Genomic DNA, 15,586 nt, shown 5'->3' on the forward strand with positions numbered 1-15,586 from the left:
CAGGTCGGGTTAATGATAGAATTTACGCAAATGCGTGGAATTCCAAGGACGCGGCAGACTTCTCTCGGACAAGTTTTTGAGCCGATATGCCCTTGTTCCCATGATTGAATCGATCTGATAGGGGCTGTCCCAGTTAGGACCCAGTTTTCCGTCAGCCAAATTCCTAGCAGCTGGGAGTACTTTCTTGAGGACCAATTCTCCTGGTGTATAACGGCGTAGGTGAACACGTTGATTATATGACTTAGCAAGCTGTTACTGGTACCGTGCCATGGATACAAGGGCACAGTCTCGTCGTTCTTCAATCAGAGTCAAATCTAAGGCCAACATCATGTCATTTCAGCCCATATCAAAAACTTTCGATTTCAAGGTTGGGAGGCCAATCTCCAGGGAGATGATTGCCTAGGTTCCAAAACATAAAGTAAACGGCATTTTCCCAGTGGATCGCCTCGGAGTAGTACGATGAGCCCACAATACACTCGGCAATTCTTCGACCCATCTGCCTTTAGCTTTCTCCAGTCTCTTCTTGATGTCGTCCAAGATGGTTTTGTTAGAGGCTTCAACTTGACCGTTGCTCTGTGGATAAGCCGGGGTAGAGAAATAGGGCCGAATACCATACGTGCTGCATAATTCTCGATAGACTCCACAATCAAATTGGGTGCCGTTGTCTGAAATGAGCGCTCTTAGAATACTGAATCGCGTTATGATATTCTTTCATACAAAACGCCTAACATCAGTATCTCGAATGTGTGTTAGTGCCTCCGCTTCGACCCATTTTGTGAAGTAATCTGTCGCGACTATCAAGAATCGCTTGTTCCCTGGGGCCCGTGGCAATGGCCTGATGATATCAAGCCCTCATTGAGCAAACAGCCAAGGGTTGGTGGTTGAGCTTAACTCCTCAGCAGGCAAATGGGTCAAAGGGAAAAATTTCTAGCACTATTCACATTTCTTGACATAACACTCGGCATCAGCTCTTGGCTCATTGAGCAGTACCCTTGTGTTACAGCTCGATGAGCAAGAGAACGCCCACCAGAATGGGCACCGCAACTATCTTCGTGTATTTCAGTCAAGAGTTCTTCGACTTTATCTGGATGAACGCATTCTAGGTATGGACCAGAAAGGGATTTTTTGTAGAGCTTTCCCTGCGGATCTAGGTAATATCGTAGGGCTTTGTTTCGCAGTTTGTGCGCTTCTTTCTTGTCTGTCAGGAGCTGTTCGAAAGATAGAAATGCAGTGATAGGGTCCATCCAACTTGGACTTGATTCTATGATATTAATCTGACTTGACTCTGAGGGGGCAATGCTCGGCTCAGGGATGAATCCTACTTCAATTGTCCATTTAATTTCTGAGTTGATGGTGGAGGCTAGGCAAGCCAGGGCGTCGACGTGTGTGTTCGGATCCCGGGTTATTTGATTTAGTTCATGATGGTCGAATTTTGCCAGCAAAGAATTCACCGTTTTCATGTAAGCTTCCATACGATCATTTTTGGCTGCGTATTCTCCTTTCAATTGGTTGATGACTAGTTTTGAGTCGCAGAAGATAAGCAGACGCCAAGCACCAAGGATAAGTGCGTTCCGTAAGCTGGTTAACAATGCTTCGTATTCGGCCTCATTGTTCGATGCTTCGAAGCCTAGTTTGACAGCCTGCTCGATTATTGCCCTGTCGGGAGCCATGATCACTATGCCCGCCCCACTGCCACGTTGGTTGGACGATCCGTCACAATACAACTGCCAAATGTTCCCAACATAAATTCTCCAGTTCGGCTTAGGTTGAATTTGATCAGACTTAAAGTCGGCGAGGCCTCCAGTGAATTCGGCCACAAAGTCGGCGAGCACTTGCCCCTTGATTGAGGTCCTAGGCAGAAATTGAATATCGTACTGGCCGAGTTCGAGAGCCCACTTTGAAACACGCCTTAATGCCTATGCACTATGAAGTACTGACCGGAGGGGGTAGTCCGTTAGTATCCCAATGGTATGCCCCTGAAAGTAATGCATCGATTTTCTTGCTGCCATAACGAGAGTAAGGACGAGTTTTTCCAACGGAAGGTAATGTGTTTCGGCGTCAACCATTGCTTTGCTCACATAATAAACTGGTCGCTACTCTCCAAGTTCTTCCTTTAACAGTATGGCGCTGGGGCCAAGTCGGAAATAACCAGATATAAAATGAGCGGATCACCTGCCGAAGGTGTTGTCAAGAGTGGAACTAATCGGAGGTAAGTCTTCAAACCATTCAAAACAGCTTTGCACTCGGAGGTCCATTCAAAAGCTTTATCCCGCCGAAGGGTATGAAAGAATTGTCGGCAGTGATCTGTGGAACGACTGATGAACCTGTTGAGTGCAGCGGCCATCCCCATCAGCTTTTGAACCTCATTGACCGACCGAGGTGAGCCGAGTTCTAGAATTGCTGTGATTTGCCTCGGGTTGGCTTTGATTTCGCGGTGGTTAACAATGTAGCCAAGGAATTTGCCGGATCCGATCCCAAATACGCATTTGGAAGCGTTGAGCTTCATTTTGTACTTGCGTAGAATGCTGAATGTCTCTTCCAGATCGGCTAGATGAGTTTGCTATTCTTTGGACTTGACCACTATATCGTCAATGTACACTTCCATAGTACGGTCGAGTTGCTCCTTGAACATGGCAGTTACTAGTCTTTAGCAAGTTACCCCCACATTCTTCAGCCCGAAAGGCATAACCTTATAGCAATAGGTTCCTCTTGGGGTGAGGAATGCAGTTTTGTCTTGGTCCTCCAGGTGCATGGCAATTTGATGGTAGCATCTGTAGGCATCCAGAAAGTTCATACGTTGATGATGTGCCGTGGCATCTACGAGTTGGTCTATTCTAGGGAGAGGAAAGCAATCCTTGGGACAAGCTTTGCTTAATGCCGTGAAATCCACACAAATACGCCAAGTCTCATTTTTCTTCTTTACAACCACAGTATTCGATAGCCATGTAGGATAGGTCACTTCCCGGATTGCCCCGGCATCAAGCAACCGGTCAACTTCTTCAACAACGGCAACAGTGTGTTCTGCAGCTGACCACCGACTTTTCTGAATAATCGGCTTACATTTGGGGTCAACGTTTAAACGTTGCTCAGAAACAGATGGGTCCACCCCTGGCATCTCAAATGGTGACCACGCAAATACATCAAGGTTGCCGAGTAAAAGGAAATTAGCTGCTGCCTGTCGACTTTATTCAGGGAAGCGCCGACCATGAAGAACCTGTCAGGATTCCCGTCACTCTCAACTCGATCCAGGGCTTCGGTTACCTTTTCACTTGGGAGCTGCCCAACATCGTCGAGGCTCTCTCGATCCGGCACCTCAATAGAATTCACTTCCAGCTCTCGTGGTGTCTTTACGGCAAGAAGATAACATGCATGTGTCAATTTCTGGGAGCCATGAATTTGTTCAATGCCGCGTTCAGTCGGGAAGTGAAGTAGTTGATGATAGGTATTTGGCATGGCCTGCATGGTATGTAGTCAAGTTCGTCCCATGATGAGATTATAAGGCGAAGAAAACTTAACAACCAAAAATTCCACATCCACTGATCGGGAGTCCGCTCGAACTGGTAGCGTGATTTTGCCCAACTGATATTCCAGATTAGCGTTAAAGCCGAATAACGGATAATGAGCTGGAGACAGGTCCGACTCAATGAAGCCGAGTTTGATGAAGGTCTTGTAGTACATAACTTCCGAAGTACTCCCCTGGTCAATGAGAACACGTTAAACGGTGAATTGATTTACGCGTAGCTCGATGACCAAGGGATCAATGTGGGGGAGCGTTACGCCGACCAAATCAGAATCATCGAAAGAAATACTCACAGCTTCATGGAACCGTTTCGCTAGTGTGATTTGCTTTTGGAGGTTAGGATGCGACTGAATTTTATTTACCGCAGATGCCGTCGACAAGCTGTATATCATGTGGATTACGCCGAGTGGAGGTGAATCCTGCCGTAAAACAGCTGTTTTGGTTGAGTTGTTCTTTCGGACGTGTTGCTTAAGCTGACCATCTTGCACCAACTCCTCAAGGTGATCCTTTAACACAAAGCAACTGTCGATATCATAATCGTGGTCCTTGTGATATTCGCACCGCCTATCCCGTCTCCTCGTGTCGGGAGGTCCCATCATTTTGGGTGGCCATTTGAAGAATGGAAGGTGTTGAACTTTAGACATAACCGTGCTGATCGGCTCTGACAACTTCGTATATTTATTGTCCACGCGCCTTGTGTGCCTGCTATCCACTTGAAGTTGTTCATTAGCTCGGTGGGAACATTGGTCATTTGATCGACGCGAATCTCGTCTTTTATCTCGTTTAGCCCGATTTCGTGGTTTAGGGCTTTAAGATAGTATAGAATTTATCGGTTGAACAATTTCAGATGGGGCCGTCTTGTTGGCCTTGTGCCCGGCTTTGATCCGCAGGGCGTCATCTTCCACTTTGCAGTATTCCTCGACTTTCTTCATTAACGACCATACTGTTTTGGGGGGCCTTCTGGTCAAGGAACTGCGGAGGGCACTATCAGGATGCAAGCCCATTTTAAAGGCAGTGATGGCCATGAAATCATTGCAGGCATCATCTACAAGATTAAAGCATTCCTAATAGCGTGCCAAATACGCACGTAAGGTTTTCCCTGGTTGGATTTGCATTGCCTAGAGAGAATTGGCTTGCTTCGGCTGGACCTCATTGGTGATGAACCTTGCCCTGAAAGATTTTTGGAGTTGATGGAAGCTCTTAATTGATGCCGGTTCCAATTTATAATACCATCTGACGGCCAATGGTCCCAAACTGCTCGGAAATATTCGGCACATGAGGGCCTCGTCGTCTGCATGCAGCGTTATGGCTTGCTTATAATAACGAATGTGATCAGTGGGATCCGATTTTCCGTCGTATGGGGTGAACGATGAAGCTTTGAACTTTTTGGGTAGTACTGCCCTTGCGATCCACCGCACAAAGGGGTCATGTTGGTCCTCTTCGTTTGAATCATTTCTTCTTCTCTTATTCCGTGCACGCGAACTCCCTTCGGAAGAATTAGAGACTTCAACTCACCCCTTCTTTTTGGATTTTGGAGATGATAAGTCAGAATCACTGCTACTATCTTGTCTCCGAATTTGAGGTCGTTGACCATCCTTTTTCAAAGGTCGTCCCGGATCTTGGCGCGCGGCCTGTTGGGATTTTGCCACCTCCAAGGCCAAATCCTGTCGAAGGTGCTCGTTCTCAGCCAACATGTTTTCTAACCTCTGTTCATTTTGCTTTGCCTGATCCATAATTGCTTGCATTGTCTCATGTGCTAATGTCGAGGGTGACGTCTGGGCAATTGAGTCGAAGTTCAAGGTCCGTCGTGTGATAATGTTCTCTAGCCCAAGCATGTTGCTTGGAGTGGTATCAACTTGTGGCGTAAGGTCGTCAGTGACTACCAAACGATCTTCTGTCACGCCCGCTATGGATGTGCTAGAGTATTCCCACAGACGGCGCCAATTGTGGAGAAGTGGTTCAGAAATACTCTTTTGATCCTATAGGACGCTCGTGATCCTCAGCTAGTCACCTGAAAAGGAATGAACACTCCGGTCGGGGATGCCGGAATTAGCATTCAGACGATAAGTCAGTGTATACTCTCTTGGTTGCTTATATCTCAAGTTAAACTTTTTCTCACATACCTTTTTTTGGCTGATGCTCCTCTATTTATATTTTTCCCCTTGGGCCTTAGGGTTGGGCCCATCCTTAATCCATTACACGCTTATTTATTCGGCTTTTGTTCGGTTGGTTGGAATACCAATTAGCATATTCAGCTCTGTGATCGTCTAGGATCAATGCCGAATACAAATTTCGTCCTTGGCTGTCCTCATACCGTTATTCGGCATTATTGCCCTTAGAATATGCGGCTCCCACAGTAGGTTATAGGCATGAGAATGTATATATGTTTGGTTTGCATAATTTGTCTTATCATTTTAATATTAAATGCTTATCTGCTATAAATGATAATGATTGGCTTTGGCATATAAGATTAGGACATGCTCATTTTGATTTAATTTTCAAGCTTTCAAAAAATGAATTAGTCATTAGTTTACCAAAAATTATTTTTGAAAAAGACAAACTTTGCGTTGCATGTCAATTTGGAAAGCAGACTAGAATTTCTTTTAAATCCAAAAATATCATTTCAACTACTAAACCACTTTAACTCTTGCATATTGATTTATTTGGACCATCTAGAATATTAAGTTTAGGAGGAAAATTATAAACTTTTGTTTGTGTTAATGGTTATATTATATATACATGGGTATTATTTTTAGTACACAAAAATAAAGTTTTTTTTATAATTTCTCAAGACTTTGTAAAAGAATTCAAAATGAAAAAAATCTTAATATTTGTAGCATTAGAAGTGATTATGGTAGAGAATTTGAAAATGGTGATTTTATTATGTTTTGTGATGAGTTTGGAATTAATCATAATTTTTTTGCCCCTAGAACTCCTTAACAAAATAGCGTAGTTGAAAGAAAAAATAGAACTCTTAAAAAAATGCCCCATACTATGCTTTGTGAAAATAATTTACCTAAATATTTTTGGGTGGAAGCCGTTAACATTGCATGCTATGTTGTAAATCGAGGTATGATTAGTCCTATTCTTAAGAAAATCTCTTATGAAATTTGGAAAGGTAGAAAACCTAATATTAGTCACTTGCGTGCATTTTGTTGTAAATGCTTTGTATTGAATAACAATAAAGATAACTTAGGAAAATTTGATGCTAAATCGGATGAAGCTATATTTCTTGGTTATTTAATTTGCAGTAAAGCTTAAGTGTATTCAATAAAAGAACTCTACTTGTTGAAGAATCTACACATGTTGTTTTTGATGAATCTAATAACATCATTTCCAAGAATCTTGTAAGTAATGATATTGTAGAAAATCAACCAAGCATGGAGAGCATTTACATAAAAGAAAATGAAAAAAATCCATTACGTGAATATGAAGAAGAAATGACAATGGAGAAACTTCAAGAAATACATGCTCTTCCAGAAAACGACTCAAATCTACCAAAAGAATGAAAGTATGCTCATAGCCACCCCAAATACCTCATTATAAGTGATGCAGTGAAAGGTATAAAAACTCGTTCCTCTGTTAGAAATGTTTGTGGTAACTTAGCGTTTGTTTCACAAATTGAACCAAAATTGTTTTTAGAAACTGAAAATGATAAAAACTTAATTTTAGCAATGCAAGAAGAATTAAATCAATTTGAAAGGAATGAAGTTTGGTTTTTGACCCCTCGACCTAAGGATCATCCCATTATTGGTATAAAATGGTTTTTTCGAAATAAAATGGATGAATCCGGAATTGCTACTAGAAATAAAGTTAGATTGGTAGCCTAAGGCTATAATCAATAAGAAGACATTGATTTTGATGAAACTTTTGCACCAGTTGCTAGATTTGAAGCTATTAGAATGTTACTTACTTTTGCATGTTCTAAAGATTTCAAATTGTATCAAATAGATGTTAAAAGTGCTTTCTTAAATGGGTACATTTCGGAGGAAGTTTATGTTGAACAACCTCCCGGTTTTGAAAGTCATAAATACCCGGATCATATTTTCAAACTTTCAAAAGCTTTTTATGGCTTGAAACAAGCTCCTAGGGCATGTTATGAAAGATTGAGTAATTTTCTACTTGACAAAGGTTTCTCTAAAGGAAAAATTGATACAACACTTTTTATAAAAATAAAAAAGGAAGATATGCTAATTGTTCAAATTTATGTTGATGATATCATTTTTGGTGCTACTAATGAAAATTTGTGCAAAGAGTTTGCTAAAGATATGCAGTGTGAGTTTGAAATGAGTATGATGGGGGAATTAAATTACTTCATTGGTCTACAAATTAAACAAACGATGGAATCCATTTAAATCAAACGAAATATATCAAAGATCTACTCAAAAGGTTTGAAATGGAATCATCAAAACTTGCAGTAACTCCAATGAGCACATCAATAAAAATCGACAAAGATGAGTAAGGTAAACCTATAGATGAAAAGAAATATTGAGTTATGATTGGTTCCTTGCTCTATCTTACTGCAAGTAGACCCGATATAATGTTTAGTGTTTGTATGTGTGCGCGTTTTCAATCCACATCGAAAGAGTCACACATCACCGCAGTCAAACGTATTTTCAGATATCTTGTCGGTACTCTAAATTTGGGATTATGGTATTCTAAGGAAACCACTTTTGAACTTTTTTGTTACGTAAATACCGACTTTGCGGGATGTAGACTTGACCGAAAAAGCACTAGTGGCACTTGTCATTTTCTTGGACACTCTCTCATTTCTTGATTTTGCAAAAAACAAAACTCAGTGTCTTTGTCAACTGTTGAAGTAGAATACATTGTCGCCACTGGGTGTTGTGCACAATTACTTTGGATGAAACAACAACTTCACGATTTTGGACTTCACTATGATATATTTCTATAAAAATGTGACAACACAAGTGCCATTAACCTTTTAAAAAATTCTATTTAGCACTCACGCACTAAACACATTGAAATAAGGTATCATTTTCTAAGAGATCATGTACTCAAAGGTGACATTGAATTCAAATTTGTGCCTACAAATCATCAATTAGCTGACATATTTACCAAGCCACTTAATAAAGAACAATTTTGTTATATTAGAACTAAACTTGGTATAATGAATACTCCTATATAATATTTATTTATTTATTTATAAATAATTAATTAAATAAAATTAAAATTAAAATTAAAAAAAAATTATATATATTTATATATTCACTCTCACTTTGGTTCTCCCTCACACCCACTCTGTCTTTATCTCTCCCTCGCTCTCTGTTTTCTCTTTCTCTCTCTCTCTCATTTTTTCTCTCATCCTCAGACAGCGTCTTCATCCTCACTATCGTCCACCACTAGCTCCACCATCCACAACATCATCTATCACCTTCATCACTACCATCATTCACCTCAATTCCTCACCGACTTACCAAGATCCATTACTGCTCTACTTCCATCACCGATCTTCGACATCATTTTCGGTTCATCAAAATCAATTACCGATCTATCAAGATCAATTACTGATCCACCAAGATCCATCACTGATCTACACGATCTTTTCCATTCTCTCCGATCATCAAGGTCATCGCCGATCAACATGTTAAAATTAATTTTGCATTGTGTTATATTTTTTATCTTGTTATATGTGCTCCAAACTCTCTTAGATTTAATATTAATTGCTTCTACCTTGTCTAAAGAAATTGTTTTTATTTTTATTTTTTTTTATGCTAGTGCACTTAGTGTAGTTTATGGCCGGATCTTAATGGCCCTTGATATTATAGGTTAGTAATCTGTTTCTTCTAATTTACGTAATTTTTAGTGCATTAATTTAGGAGGAGACTCATATTATGTAATATTTTGAAATTAATAATAAAAGATAAAAATAAAAAAAAATAATTTTTTTTAAAGGTGTTTGTATATCCTATGCATCATTTTGGGGGAGTATATATATAATTTCTTTTACTCCTTATCCGTACCAACCATTTTTTTTTTTTTTTTGCAAAGACAAAAAAAAAATTATAAAAAAAAGAAAGGGAGAAACGCTTGCAATTTTATTTTAGAAGGAGAAAATATTACTCGATTATATGTAAGTTTTCAGAAGACTTTACAGATTTTTTTTTGTTTCACTTCTCTCAACAACTTTTCATGAGCCTCCTTTACATGCCTCTCTTTATTTTCAATTTCTGTGAGTCTTGACATTATAACTGTTGCAAAATATTGCAACGCATTCTCCAACTGCACATTTTTCCTTTCTAGCTCTCTCTTCTCCTTACGAATATTAGATAGTTATTGTTTTAACAAGCACACATCATCTCTCCATTGCTGATTTATTGTATTCTTGCTTGTAATCGTCGAACTATATTCGAAACTGCAGTCATTGTCTATGTACTCAGAGCTATAGTGTTATTAATAGCATCGATATCATTCCGATTACCAATAACACTAGAACCCTCATTTACAAGAACAACGTGTGCCTGCACCACTGGTAACCTCTCATTTGTCTGCATTATAGGCACCTCATGCATGTCCGAACCAGTGATGGCTAATGTAAGGAATGACATGATTACACAAGAAGGTACAACAATTTTTTCTCTCCAACACTTGATACTTTCTTATCTTTGCCTATCATCCTTGTTCCTTTCTATACACCCCCTCAATCCACTACTCGATGCATATCTGCTCAAATCTTTTGTTTGTCAACATTTTGTGCGCCAAAGATTCTCCAAAATCTCCACAATGATCTTGACAAGACCTAAGGACCATTATTATATTTTTGACATCTCAGATTATTTTATCAAATGTGTTTGTTTCCTATATCCATATTTTATTTTGATGATGTCAAAGGGGGAGAACACATATGATTTTGAATTGTTGTGCATGCATATACTTTAAATTATCATCAAATAACGTGTTGATTTTTATTTTGTGTCAAATCCGTACAAATATTACCATCATCAAAAAGGGGAAGATTGTTAATCATATTGTTTAATTTTGATGATGTCTAAAATATTATTTGAAAATTTTAGATTTTTTAATATACATATTCTATATTATTTGACACAAAATATTATCTGTTTAAAATATAAGTTGTATGATATATTTGTTATAAATTTTATTTAAATGGAAATATTTTGAAAATATTACTATTATGATTTTGAAAAAATTCGGCTAATCACTATTTACTTTTTGACAAATTTAAAATTGATTAGTTGTATTATTTTGAAAAAATTGATTAATTGGTTGGATGGTCACTATTCACTTTTTGACAAAATTAAAATTGATTAGTTATATCATTTTGACAAATATGATTTTAGTGAGTTGTCTTCTTTTGACAAAATTATATACCTACATGGGGTCGTGGGTTATTTTTATCCAAAATCTCTACAATAGCCACAAAGATTTTAAATGGAGTAAATATATATATATATATACGTATATACATTTTTAAATAAAGATATTTTATTATTCATTCAAATATTTTATTAAAAAGTATTGTGCTAGTTTTGAAAAAGAAGTTCGCATTCATCATTTTGTAGCCATGTGCCTACTTGAGATGATTTGGAGTGATTTAAGTTGTCAAAGAGGAGCGTGGGTCTTGCGTCAGCAAGGAGCGTCTCTCCCTCCTAATGGGTATATTTTGGTGTATAAATAGAAGTGTTTTGTATAGAGAAAAATCAAGAATTTGAAGAGAAAAAATTTGTGTGCTCCAAAATTTTGAGTATATTGTGTTCTACTATTTCATTTTTAGATTTAAGTGTAGCCTTTGTTCTTACACTTTCATATCTACTCATTGTGAGAGAATTATTGTAAAAGAGAGTTTAAGTACCACTTATTTTATTCATTATTTTTGTGAGAGATTTTTGTAAGGGTAAGGTATTTATTGTTGAGTGAGGCTCAATAGATACGAGTAAGTCATGTGCAAAATCCACAAGCTTGGTGAAGATTTCGTGGTGTATTAATTCATTTTGATAGTAAAGAAATTTTTAAGGAGGTTCCTTGGGAAGTAGACGTATGCCTGGGGTGTCTAACCACTATAAATCTCAGTGTTTGATTTTCTCTCCCTATCTCTCTTAATTTTATATTGATAATTATTATTCTGTTTTTTTGTTTGTTAAAATTCTGAATATTGTATTTATAAATTTTACTATTGTAAAATTTTTTAATAACCTAATTTACCCCTCCTCTTAGGTTGCCTACTTGGGATAACACAATTAGAATGGTGGTAGATGGAAAAAAAATAAATAAATAAGAATATGAGAATGGATAGAGATAGTTCTTTGAGTTGTAGTTGCAAGAAGTTTGAAGTGAATGTCATATTGTGTCGACATTGTTTAAAGGTGTTTAGAGATATATTCAATGCAACGGACCTACCTGCACAATATATACTGAAACGATGGACTAAAAAAGTAAGGGCTGAAAGTGTGAAAGATAGACGTGAGTATGATGTTAAGGCTGATGTGAAACTACATCAAAGCGATTGATATAGGTCATTGATGACTTTGTTTAGAGTAATAGCAAATAGAGCCACCGAAAGTGAAGAAACTTATCATTTGTCAGTTTCAAAAAGTGAAGAATTGAGTGTAATGGTTGAAGACAAATTAAGTGTGCACATTTATAGTCAAGTGAAGGTCACTGAATTGAGAAATTCCTCAACTAACACATGCCCACAGAGTGATGAAGTAGATTGTCCAATCCAAGCTAAAAGACTCAAGAAAAAACAAGCAACTAGTACGGGAATAAGAAGGATCAAAGGCGGGATGGAAAAATCTATTGCAAATAAGAAAATTATGTAATCTAAACAAGTAATTACATAAAAAATTGCATATGATTAAATGATATTTTTATATGAAAAATTGTAAATGCGTAATGTGTCATGGTTATGTGTTATGTGTTATGTGATACGTGTTATCAATTTTGTGTTATGTGTGTTGGAAAAATAATGAATTAAAGAAATTGGTTGTATGTAGCGTGCTATTTTTTGTACTCTCGAAGGTCAATCTAAGCCTTCTGTCGCCATGGGTAATTATTCTATTAAGGTTAGATTTAATCTTCTGTGCAACCTTGTATTAATCTTGTTGGATTGGTTCTTCTTGCAATCTAGTCCGGTCATATTTTTTATTTTCTCTGCATCGGTTGCATGTAGGGTGGTTTTTTTTATGCTTTCCAAGGTCAATATCAACCTTCTTTCGCCATAGGTAATCATTCTATTTAAGTAATATTTAATATTGTATAATATTGTGTGAAACTTTTGATATGCATAGATCTTGGGGAAATTAAACCTCATACGGAACCATTGTTTTACTTTATTAATCTTGTTGGATAACTAAGATTCCCACATGTCTTGAATTGGTTTTTCTTGCAATCTAGTCCGATGAATTTTTTGTTTTTTATGCATTGGTTGTATATATGGCCTGTTTGGTAGAGCTGTGGGAAAGTGCTTATAGCTTATGCCTAAACAGCTTATAGCTTATAACTATGAACATAAGCTGATTTCTGACTTATAAATTAAGCATCTTCTGCCCCACTCAAAGAATAAGCTGATTTCTGACTTCCAAAAAGCTATAAGCTATAAGGTATAAGCTAAACCAAACACATCAAAATAACTTAAATTAAGCTGAAAGCTGAAATAAGCTGCTTTTAAGTTCTGCCAAACAGGCACATAGTGTGTTGTTGTTTATACTCCCCAAGGTCAATCTCAACCTCCTTTTGCCTTGGATAGTAATTATGTTCAGGTAATATTTAACATTATTTTTTTTTATATGAAAATGCATTATAATTTTTTTTTTTTTCATTTCATATATGACTTTGTTTATGTTGGTTGTATTTTGGGACATGCTCATGGTGTCTATATTTCTCAATCTTGACCTCAATCTAAACCTCAACCTCTCTTTGCCATGGGTCATACAAGTGTTAATCCTGTTATATATTCTACATATGATGTGAGTTATAATTGTTTACATACTTTACATTGAAAGGGTAGTATACATTGTATCAATATGTTAATAAATTTAGCACTATTGCAGGGAAATAGCACGCCTCAGTCAATGCATTTAGTGTATCCCACTCAAATATCATTTCAGGAGTTGCTTCGAGGTACTAGTGTTCAACACTTTGCAGTCCAAGTGTCGCAAGCCTTACATAGTCCTGCCGACAGTCATGTAGATGGATATCCCTGAAAGGCTTGCACTGAACGATGATGTTGTTATGTTTTTAGATTTGGGTCTTTTTTTTATTTTATTTTATGTTTTCAGCCTTTTTTATGTTATTTTTTGCAATGGAAACAATGTTTAGAAAGAAAAATGGGTATATACTATGTTATGTTTGTTATGGTTGACATTATTATCATGGATTGATTGACAAACTTGTATGACAAGACCTACAAGCAAAATGGGTATTTATGTGTTTTCTGATTGTATTATTTGTATTTCTTGCAAAGGTGCAGTACATTTTTTTTTCTTCAATCGACCTCTTTTGAATGAAGTAACTTTTCATACGTGGTGATTTTTTTATTATAGAGCCAATGCAAATAATGCTTCTTTTGCGTAGTGTTCTGCTTTGCTTAATTTGATAGCAAGGTTGTGATGGTGAGATAGTGGTAAATGGTTGTGTTCAAGAATAAAAAATAGAAAGTTGGTTGCAAGATTAGCAAAAATAAAAGGCCACGAGGAGGATTGACAAAAAATAGCAATGTGATTGTAACTATTTGGAAAAAAAAGTACCAAGGTAAGTGGAATCTACAATTCTCAAATAACTAAGATTTAGAATCAACAAAATTACATAGCATAGGTAACGTCATTAATTAAGCATTGTTTGGATTTTACATGCACATATAATAACCCATAGTGTAAGCTTCACAACCCAAATACAAGTTCTACAAGCAGTGGTTACATTCACTAGAAGTGGTTACATTCATTTGAGCAGCACCATTAGCATGGTAAAACCAACTATCACTATGGTTGTAAACATAATGAATCATAGCTCCTTGGTTTGCCTCAAGTCGTTCCAATATATTCATAACTTCATTGTTTCTCTCAAAATCATAATCATACCCTCTCTCATCTTCATTCTTCACATGAATAGCTTTACTTCTCCTTTTGGATATTTGATGCATTCCCAGTAGGAGCCGTTCCCCATGCATAGTAGTCATAAATCTTATCTGCACACTTGAAATACAACCTCCCTAGATTTTTCTCTGCTTCTGATGTGTACACTGCTATTTTTTTCCCATATTTTCATTATTTATTTTGCAAGAATCCAGCATCATTGTTTGGACCCATTGACATGTTAATCCTAATTACAAGTAAACACAAAATTCATATTTGGATGTAACCATGAAACCTTAATCTAGGCTAGTAATTAAGCATGTACACACACAAAAAAGATAAAAAGAAAAAGAAAAAAAAAAAAGAGTTCATTTCCATCAATATCCAAGAGAACAAAATCCTTTAGAGTATAAACAACCCTATATTTCAGTATACACACTAACAAATAGAAAGCAACAGAAATTCCAATTAGAGAAAATGCAACCAGAATAGTTATATATAATGCAACTAGACTTAACATCAATGTTTGTGTGCATATTCTTATGCTAGAGTCATTTATTTGCAATTGTATATATATATATTGTTACAGTTTACCGAATAGTCATATATAATGTAGTGTCATTTATTGGCCAACAACTTGCAAAGAAATAATTAGCCAAAAACAAATACATTTGATATCATATTTGAGCCCCACAAAGATATGGGTTATGGATTTATCCTGATGCCCTGTTTAGTTAGTGAAAAAATGGGAAAAAATAATAGTAAAGAGTAAAATAGCAAAGTGGATAAATTCAAACACATGGGCTAATCCAGACTTTCAGGGGCAATCCAGACTTTCTTTTTCTTTTTTTTTTCTTTTTTTTAAATCTTGTTGAAGCTATGAGGTCCCTCTCTTCTCAGTTCTCATTATTTCAGGGGCTCTTTTAATGCATTTTTTCTTTTACGTATCTGATCTATCCACACTTCAGCCTTTGTTCCTATGAGCATAGAATTGGCATTACATTGCCATAGAAAT

The sequence above is a fragment of the Camellia sinensis genome, chromosome 7 (assembly GCF_055761805.1).
Source record: "Camellia sinensis isolate YWXY chromosome 7, ASM5576180v1, whole genome shotgun sequence".
Lineage (NCBI taxonomy): Eukaryota > Viridiplantae > Streptophyta > Magnoliopsida > Ericales > Theaceae > Camellia > Camellia sinensis.